The sequence below is a fragment of the Stigmatopora nigra genome, chromosome 15, assembly GCF_051989575.1.
Source record: "Stigmatopora nigra isolate UIUO_SnigA chromosome 15, RoL_Snig_1.1, whole genome shotgun sequence".
NCBI classification, from domain to species: domain Eukaryota; kingdom Metazoa; phylum Chordata; class Actinopteri; order Syngnathiformes; family Syngnathidae; genus Stigmatopora; species Stigmatopora nigra.
In genome coordinates this window covers 11,207,894-11,217,891 of record NC_135522.1, presented here as the reverse complement: position 1 = coordinate 11,217,891, position 9,998 = coordinate 11,207,894, and positions in this window count along the sequence as shown.

Sequence of the window (9,998 nt, the reverse complement as noted above, 5' to 3'; positions counted from 1 at the left end):
CGGACAGTGTTTCCTTCACATGGACTCCTTTCGAATGGATACTGATTTACCGAATTCACAGTAAAACAGGGGTTGGCAAAGGGCCACAGTGGGTGTGGGTTTTCATTCCAACCCATAAAGAGGACACCTTTTCACCAATCTGGTGTCCTACAAGTGCAATCAGTGGATTGCAGTCAGGTACTTCTTGTTTTCTGCAAAAATTTCATCGGTTAAACCTAAAGTGTCTCTGCTGGGTAGGTTGCACCAAAAACCTGCACCCACAGCAGCCCTCGAGGACCGATTTGGCCACCCCTGTAGTAAAATGATCATTGTACATCACCCCCGATTGGACGTCTATCATCACGGATGGTTTTGAAAGAGTTAACATTAAACATTAAACTTGACTACAACTTTATAGCTTCCCAGCAGGTCTGCTGAGACCAAATGCGAGAAAGTCCCTCTCCCCCAACTCCCCCCTTTCTCTGACCCCAACAAAGACGCTTCAAGCTGGAAAAAGCTCCAGACCTCTGTGAGAAAGTGCCCATCTGCAGCACACGCTGGAGGCGGACCAAAGCAAACAAGTTAAAATTAAACCACAGAGCAGACATCCAATAGTTTCCCTGTTTAAGGTCTTCACAAATAGAGGAGTTTTACAATTTCACAGGGTGGAGAAATTGTCAGTTTTGTGGTTTGCTTTGCCACAAATGAACCGATAATGTGTGTAACAGCTGCAAAGCTGAGGCACAGTGCTGTAGAACAGCTGATGAAGATAATCAGATAATTGGACATAGGCTTTGTCATCATCATTGACTTGACAAAAAGCCTAATTGTCATCATACCCAGCTGTGTGTGACGAAATTAGTAGTGCTTCTCCACAAGGTGCGCTTTTCCGGCAAAAGGCCAATTAAGTGATAATTTCAGACTCGTTGGCATTCTGCCGTTATGGATACATCGCATCACCCCCCGAGCGCAACCAAATCCCAGCGACTGCAGAAAAAGTTTGCCTCGCAGATGCCAATAAAGAAAAAAACGGATCACTTACCTCCCACTGTCTCCTCACTTACCTTCAGTCAGCCAGTAGGAGGCAGATCACCGTCCCACGTACTTCATGTTACCTCACTCCGAAGTTATTACATTTGGAAGACATTAACTTTTCCACAGGTGGACGGTGAGCTCGGTTTCTTGACGGTGCAATATTCATGTGCCTGTAGTCAACAACTGTAATGAATCCAGATGTACAGGTGCAAGTCAATCTATAAAACTTTAGTAGACAATTCTATACATCATTTAGTGGCTGCAATGTTTATACGGAAATGGATTGGATTGTATAACTTTATATATGCCGTATTCGGGAAATTCCAGTGTCACAGTAGCAAGAGGGTGATAATGCAAATACAGAAAAAATACATTTTAGACATAAATAGATAGGTAAAAAAATAATTTAATAAATAAAAAATGAATAATTAAATAAATACACAAATAAATATATAAATAAATTAATAAATATATATGTAAATGAATAAGCGTTTTGCTGAATACATACTTATATATATAAATATACATATACATATATATATACACATAGATGTACATGTATGCATATGGTTGCTGTTAACATTCAGCCATTTGTTTTTTAATCTTGGTATTCAAAGCTTTGAGGGGAAAATGCCTTCAAGGCGAAACAAAGTGGGAAAAAAAATGTGAGAAAATGGCCGGCAAAAAGTGTGGAATGGACTCAAAGCACAAGGGTGGAGAGAGTATTAAAAGATGAAATCACGTAAAAGTACTGTTACATCTGTGAACCTTTACTGTAGTAATTAAGGAAGTAATGTAGTGAGTATTGTTGTAAAAATCGAATGAAAAGTTTAAAAAAAGTTTCTCAGTTAAAGGTGACTCAAAGTAAAAGTTACTTAGTGACTTTTGTGTGCTTGTGGGTAAAGGGAGGCTTTTAGTAACTTTAATGATACGAACCCAATCAAATAATACATTTATTCCAGAAAAATATGCAACGTGGTATTCTTCAACCAGCATTTATTTGCATAAAAGTAAAATTACTGATTTTGTTTTCAAAATATTCATAAAATTACACAAGTTACACAAAAAAAATCTTATTTACAGTAACCAGAGTGAAAGTAATTTGTTACTTTGTTCCCCGCGACTCTGTGTGTTGTCAGGTCAGCTGCTGACTCACATTTCCTCCAAAATGTGGCACCAAATGTTCATGTCAACCTTTCTAGTTTCACTTACAAATAGAAGTCTCAGTACCAAAACATCAAACCTATTTACTCTGATAAATGCCACATTGACATTAATGTTATGTCTTAAGAAGAAACATTACAATTGATGTCTTTTGACATATAGGAATACTTCGATTAGCTTCAATTATCTTTACATAGGTCAGTAGTTTCCTTGAAAGGACACACAATTTATTTCATATTTCTGATAGAAAGACAAAATTGAGATTTTACCTCATTTTATTTTAACACAGAGTCATCTTTTGGGCATTGTTAACGTATCGGCATCAATTTGATTACATTTAAATGAATCAATTCTATGAAAGCAAGCTTTTGTTTCAACAATTGACACAATGCTGCCATCTCGTGGTAACAAACCATGTGCATTTTTTCTCATATCATTTCATTTTCTGAACCGCTTTATCATCACTGGGGTCGCGGGGGTGCTGGAGCCTATCCCAGCTGACTTTGCGCCAGAGGAGGGGTGTGTGTGTGTGTGTGGGGGGGGGGGGGGGGTGCACCCTGAATTGGTAGCCAGCCAATCGCAGGGCACAAGCAGGCAAGCAACCATTCACGCTCACACTCATACCTAGGGGCATTTTTTCCATCTTATCTCATTTTCGGAACTGCTTTATCCTCACTAGGGTCACAAAGATGCTAAAGCAGGGCACGAGGAGACGGACAACCATTCACACTAGGGGCAATTTAGAGTGTCCAATCAGCCTACCATGCATGCCTTTAGAATGTGGGAGGAAACCGGAGTACCTGGAGGAAACCCATGCAGGCCCGGGGAGAACTCCACACAGGTAAACAAACCGACCTGGATTTGAACCCTGGTTTCCCACTGTGAGGCCGACGGGCTGACCCCTCACCCAAAGGGCCGCCCCGTGCATTTTATCATTATTTTTATTTTACAATTTGTAAGTAGTATTTTGTATTTCCGGTGTGTTTGGGTGGTGCTCGAGCCTATTCCAGAAATTCATGGGCGCCAGTCAGGACACCCTGAATTGGTGGCCAGCCAATCGCAGGACAAAAGGACCATTCACGATCACACTCATCTAGAGGCAATTTAGAATGTTCAACCAGCCTACCATGCATGTTTTTAAATGTAGGATGAAACTGGAGTACATGTAAATCATAGTTATTTTAATGATTATTGTTATGAATTATTTCTTATCATAAAATTTGATATATATTTTGGATTGGTTTGCATGGCCCACAACAACTGTTTTCAATTTTTATTTGATCTCATTTTTGAATTTTGAACCGCTTTATACACATTAGGGATGTTGGGGGTGCTAGAGCCTGTCCGCGGGCCAGAGGCGGGGGGGGGGGGAGGGGGGGGGGGACACCCTGAATTGGTGGCCAATTTTTTTTTTTTTAATCAGAAGCTAATATAATAATAATCGGGCGTAGGCTTTTTCATCATTGACTCGACAAAAGCCTAATTGTCATCATACGCAGAAACTGCGTATAACGAAATTGGTGGTGTATATCCATAAGGTGCGTTTTCCTGGTAAAAGACCCAAAAAGGGGAAAATAATTTTCGGCTCATAATTTGGCATTCTAACGTGATTGATAGATCGCATCAAAATCTAAATAAAATCTTATAATTGCATTTTTACATATACTACATCAGTCATAATGGATGTTTCTCTCTTAATGTTATAGAAGCAAAGAGTCGATAATCGCCCGCTCAGGCTATCAATTGATTTTTTTTCTTGATAATTTCTTGTAGTTTTTTATTCATTTATTTTTGACTTTCTTGAAAATGCAGTAGAGCGATGGAGTTTATGATATTCAGCTCAAGCACACATCCCAGCAGAAAGAATCACATGAAACCACTCACATTTTTAGCTTTTAACCCCGTGAGCAGATGTCATTGCACTATTCCTCCTAGAAAACAAGATCCCCCCCCCCACACACACACACACACACACGCACACACAATTCCCTTGTCATCAGTCCAACTGGAAAACATTGAGCATTTATGACTCCCAAAAAGCATGACATCATTCATCGTGCAGTTCTTACCCCACCTTAACCCACATTTCACACACGTAATCAAACACAGAGGGGCGAAGAACTCAGTCGTTGATTGCTCCCCATGCTTTCTCTACAAACAGTCTTTATTTCCAACATGGACTTAGTGCCTCCTAAATATTCACATATGCGGATGATGTCATAATTCTGTTGTAAAACAGTAATATCAAGATGTTCATGTTAATTTCTGCTGGTATTGGCTGGCAACCAGTTTAGGGTGTACCTTCCCTTTTCCCCATAGTTCACTGGAATCGAACCCAGCACCCCCACGATCTTCGTGAGGATAAGCGGTCCAACAGATGATTGAATGAATGATGATTATTCATTTCAAGTGACTGTCGTTGACGGCAGAGGAATTTTATGAATGTTTTGAGATAACCAGTGTATTTTTTTTAACTATAATTTTAAGATTGTTTTTATTACCGTATTTTCACGACTATAAGGCGCACTTAAAAGTCTTACATTTTCTCCAAAATAGACAGGGCGCCTTATAATCCAGTGCGCCTTATATATGGAAAAAAATAAAATGTGCCATTCATTGAGGGTGCACCTTATAATGCGATGCACCTTATAATGTTGTGCGCCTTATATATGGAAAATACGATATTTAGCTTCTACAGTCAAGTTTGAAATGGAATAAGGCTGGAAATCAACAAAATCTGTACTGACACTGATAAATGCAAAAAATATATATTGTATAAACTATAGTACTTCAACCAATAGTGGCCTCCACGTAGAATAAAAAAAAAACAAAAAATCAAAAAAAAAACTGTATTTTCACGACTATAAGGCGCACTTAAGTCTTAGATTTTTCTCCAAAATAGACAGGGCGCCTTATAATCCAGTGCGCCTTATATATGGAAAAAAAATAAATATGCCATTCATTGAGGCTGCGCCTTATAATGCAGTGTGCCTTATAGTCGTGAAAATACGGTAATCCCATACCGCTTATCCTAACAAGGGTTCGGGGGGGGGGGGGGGGGTGCTGGAGCCTCTCCCAGCTAACTCCAGTCACCAGTTTGGGGACACTTTGAATCGGTGCCCAGCCAACGGAGATGGACAAACATTCACGCTCACACTGATATCTAGGGGCAATTTACAGTGTTCAACCAGGCTACCATGCGTGTTTTTCCGGTGTACTGGAGTACCTGGAGAAAACCTACACAAGCCCAGGCAGAATATACACTGTTTAATGAGAGGGCCTAAACAGTTTTGCAACTATATGCTTATTTATTTTACTAAGAATAATACTTTTTTTAGAAGGGTGTGTAAACTTTTTTTATGTCTGTTTCACTTTTTCTTTTGAAATTCCATTATCACTACATTTGGTTTCGAAATGAACTCATCAAACAGGGGACACCATTTGTATTGTCCTACTCATCTATTGTAGATATTCTGAATAATAGAAACCCCTACTCTATTTACAGGACTCAACCCCCGAGACTCAGCAGGACAGGGGAGCCTGGAAGAAAGAACACAAAACATTTTAGTTGCGGTGAAATGACTTCTTTCTTCTTGGGTCTCATTTCCACGTCAAGAGAAAGTTTGCATGAGAAAAGGAGGGTAGGAGAAAGGAGCAGACAGAAAGTAAAAAAAAGAGGAAAGGGAGGATTTGGACTGCCTTAAGCACATTCAAACGAGGGGTTGTTGGATAAACAAGTTGAGTAAGTGGCGCCACAGGAAGTCTGTGCAAATAAGCTAAATCCCACACTAAAACGGAACACTACTTCAATGGGACTTCCAATCAGTCAGGAATAGGGATCAAACAAGAAAGGCTTGGACGGTACATAGTTTGACCACTTGACTGAGCTAAAGTTCATCTGATAACCAGAAGTAACATCAGGAAGTCCAGCTCGCACCTTCGCATTTCCTGCTCTCCTGGAAATGTGTATGTCTCGTTACATCCCGAGGAAATCTCACATTTCTACAATTGGAAAATGTTCAGGATGAGTGGTCTTTCCCAGCAGAGTCCAAGTTGTAAAACAGGGTGTCAGACTCATATTTGTTGCTTATCACATGGTTTCCTTCCATGGCCATTAAGTTAACCAACCTATATAAATATTTAACTCATTATTTGCCATTGACAACGCTAGATCCATTTTTTACTTGGAGCAATGAGCTCATTTTGCGCCTCCTCGTTAACATGGATTTGACATCTACTAGCGGGACCAAAGAGTTCAATCATAGACAAATGGTTTCAGATCATATTAGTATAATTAAACTGTGTGTTATCGTCTCTAATTTTTATCTCAACACCTCCTCTTTAATGTAATGTTCCAAATTGCACGAAAATATATCAAGCCATCACATTGACACCATCACAGTCCATTTGTACACCAAATGAAACCAGTGTAATAAGTAATAAGGTATATATATATATATATATATATATATATATATATATATATATATATATATATATATATATATATATATATATATATATATATATATATATATATATATATATATATATATATATATATATATATATATATATATATATATATATATATATATATATATATATATATATACATATATATATATATTTTTTTACACTATTCATATGGTTGCCTTTACATTCTGATGTTAAGTGTGCTGACGTGTAAAGTGATGCTTCCTAAAAGTACACGTGTGTCCCAGTACCAGCACCTCCCTGCTTTAATGAGGCACAGAAACAATAGAATCCTTTTTGGCAGATTGGCTTAAATCATTCTATTGAAACAGCAAACTAGGAAGTCTGGGGTCCAAAGAATCACAGGATATGATCTTATTCAAACAAAATGTAAATGCTTTGACTTAGCGTGTAGCACTTGCTTAACCCTTTGTCAGCCACTCATCTAAATACTGTGAATTATCTCATCTCATTTTCTGAACTGCTTTATCCTCATTTGGGTCACGGGGGGTGCTGGAGTCAATCCCAGCTGTGTCCGGGCCAGAGGCGGGAGAGACTCTGAATCAGTGGCCAGCCGATCGCAGGGCACAAGGAGACGGACATCCATGTACACTCCCACCCATACCTATGGGCAATTTAGAGTTTCCAATCAGCCTACCATGCATGTCTTTGGAATGTGGGAGGAAACTGGAGTACCCAAAGGAAACCCACACAGGCCCAGGGAGAACATGCAAACTCAACACAGATGGACTTCAGAGAATTTAAAAAAAGAAAAGTGATAGCAAAGGTACTCCCCAGTACACTCCAGATTGTCCAAACATTGCCTCTACTGGCTAACTTGTAAGCTACAGGCACACAGGCACCAATAAGTCCATGTCCTGTGCATGTATGCCTGTGCAGAGTGCCCTGTATTGGCTGACAACTCGGAAAAGTCTGAAGCAAGCAAGCCTGTCACAACCGGGAACGGACATTTTCAGCACTAAATCGAATAAAAACTTGTGCCAAATATACGAGAGGACAGGCTCGACTTTCAGCATTAGCTTCGATGGTGATAGAAAAGAAGGAAGAAATAAAGGGGGATGGATTTTGTGTACAGAAAAAAAAGATTTTTATTGGGTAAAATATGGCTATATTCCTAGATAATATTTCAATTATATGAGGTTATTATTGATGTTTTTTTATGTGTCGCAGCTGTGCTGCAGTAAAGGTTTTATAACCAGGAAATAGTTTTTGAGGGTTGGATTGATTCAGACATAGCACTGAAGGCGTCGTTTTGAAATTCACGGCCCCCCACTGAAAAGTATTATTAAAGTAGCTTTTTAGGATAGAAGAACGATACCAATCCTTATCTCAAGATTATATGCTCACACTCTCTTTCATGTTGGGCTTTAGAATATATTTTTTGCTGATATTTTATCCCTCCTTGAAAAAAATATTAATCTGTAATAATCAGTATAGAATAATTTGTCCTGCCTTATTCACAGCAGTTTGAATAGCAACAGATGGAAAAATGAAGTCAAAAGCCATCTGGGTGGTTTCCTCTGTCTTGCACAAGAGGCTCAAAAGGCATATAAAATAGCACGAAGTACACACAAGGACCACTGTTGCTATGATCATGTTACACTCGGCCTTGTTTCAAGTCACTAGTGTTCAGGATTTTTTTTTTTAGAGGGGGAAGTAGTCAGCAATATTGGAAAAATGTTGAGAAAGAAGCATCTGGTCACCAACTGCTGACGTCAGTCAGAAACATAGTGGTTCAGGTTCAAAGAAACGCAACGTTCCTCATTAGTCATTCGGGGTCTGCACTGTGTTATCCTCACAATCATTTGACTTTTTTCCATTGGTATAATTTCACAACCCCCATAAAAAAGAAATACTTTCCTTGACAACAGCTTCACAACAATATTTGGGTGAATTGGCATGTGTATAAACAGAAAATATAATTTTCGTTTCATTTCCTTTTTTTTATTATGATTACTGCTAGCCACTCGTATAATGTTCATCATCATTATGGTGAATAATTTGGCACTTAAAAGTTGAACATTTGTTACATACACTTCTTTAAAAAGAAAACATGTTCATTTTGATTTCATTTATGTATTCATTTAATAATGTGTTCAACCTCACTGCCCATTCACTGTGGTAAGCTGCCAAAAAACGGTTTGGTCACAAATTCTGCTTGGTAACAAGTAACTGTTACTAGGAATAGAAAACAGTTCTCTTTATTTGCAATTTGTGGGACATTTTAACTATCTGAGTGTTTTGATGATGAGAGAGATCCAATAATCCTATGTGAATTGAAATGAGCTTGTCAATGGGAGACTTGAATTAGTTTTGAACTGGGAAAGTGGCAGCATATTAAATAATCTAAATGGATTTAACTGTAGTCGACATCCAATCCAATTGAACGAGGAACAGTTTAACTTCAAACATGATCGGATGGCCACCGAATCAGAGTGCACCCCGTCCGTCTCTGGTCTGGAGTCAGCTGGGATAGGCTCCAGCAGCCCTTGTGACCCTAATGAGGATGAAGCAGTTCAGAAAATGAGAGACAATTCAAATGGATTGGACATCTATTGCCATCACCTGCAGCTAATGAAGTAAAACTGTTGTCATGTTTTTTTACAATCAAGTAAATTTGATTTTCTGTGTTAATGTGAGCAACCTAAAAGTCAGTGTGGAGAAAAGGGCATATGTTGACTGCATTTGAACACAGTAACCAGCTTCTCTCAGGCTTACATCTGGTGAGTATTTTCTCATGCAGTGGTACCTCGAGATACGAGCTTAATGCGTTCCGGGACTGAGCTCGTATGTCGATTTACTCGTAACTCAAATGAATGTTTCCCATAGAAATGAACAAAAAACAAATTAATTTGTTCCAATACTCTGAAAACACACACACAATAGGATACTGGATTGTAAAATCATTTTAATTTGTTCTAATTCTCCACCTATTAACAAAGTAATAAATACCTAGTGGTTTAATAGTACCAAAATGTATTTAATAGTACCTAAAATAGATGGATTTCGCGCAGGTGAGAGAGAGATGGACAGGGGGCGGGGCGGGTGTTTTTGCACCGCAACACATTTGTAACATAAAGAATTTAAACACTCAAAAATACGTTTAATCTAACCTTACACTAAACATAATTCTAATTTTGTTTTAAATTTTTTTACAATTCTTGGCTCTATTTGCCCCGCCTCCACCCTGACTTTCAGATGCAACCTATCGAGGGTTGTTTGCTTTTGTATTCTCTTCAAAATATTCCGAAAATTATGCACACTAATGTCGTCACAATAGGATAACTTACGATCACTTGCCAACGAGAAGTAGTACATATGCC